Genomic DNA, 459 nt, shown 5'->3' with positions numbered 1-459 from the left:
CTGCTTTCTCACAGCGAGGGTCATGGCCTCATGTGATATCCTCACAGGAAGCTATAAAATAAGACCTTTGGAGGGCTGGGGGTGGGGAGGCAAGACACGTGAGGCTGTGTGGGTGACCCAGAGAGGAGGAAGCAGGTCAGCGCTGTGTAGCAAGGGCTTGGTGGGGAGGTAGGAGCGAGGTGTCCCCCAGCCAAGCCAGACACATTCAATTCTGATCATCAGTGGGCTTTTCTACCTACCAGCTCCTTGCATCTCCAAAAATCCTTAGAGCTGGCTTAGCAAAGAGTAGGGTTCCCATTTCCCACATGACAAAAGAGGTTGAAAGAAGTCACATGACAGGTGCAAGCTCCTCTACGAGTTAATACTGGCCAGCGGTGTGGACAACAGAGAAAAGGAGGTGCAATGGGGACCTAGGGCCTGAATGGAACTCCAGCTCCTCCTCATTCCGTCACTCATTCA

The sequence above is a fragment of the Bos taurus genome, chromosome 10 (assembly GCF_002263795.3).
Source record: "Bos taurus isolate L1 Dominette 01449 registration number 42190680 breed Hereford chromosome 10, ARS-UCD2.0, whole genome shotgun sequence".
In the NCBI taxonomy this organism is placed as follows: domain Eukaryota; kingdom Metazoa; phylum Chordata; class Mammalia; order Artiodactyla; family Bovidae; genus Bos; species Bos taurus.
This window is presented reverse-complemented; position numbering follows the sequence as displayed.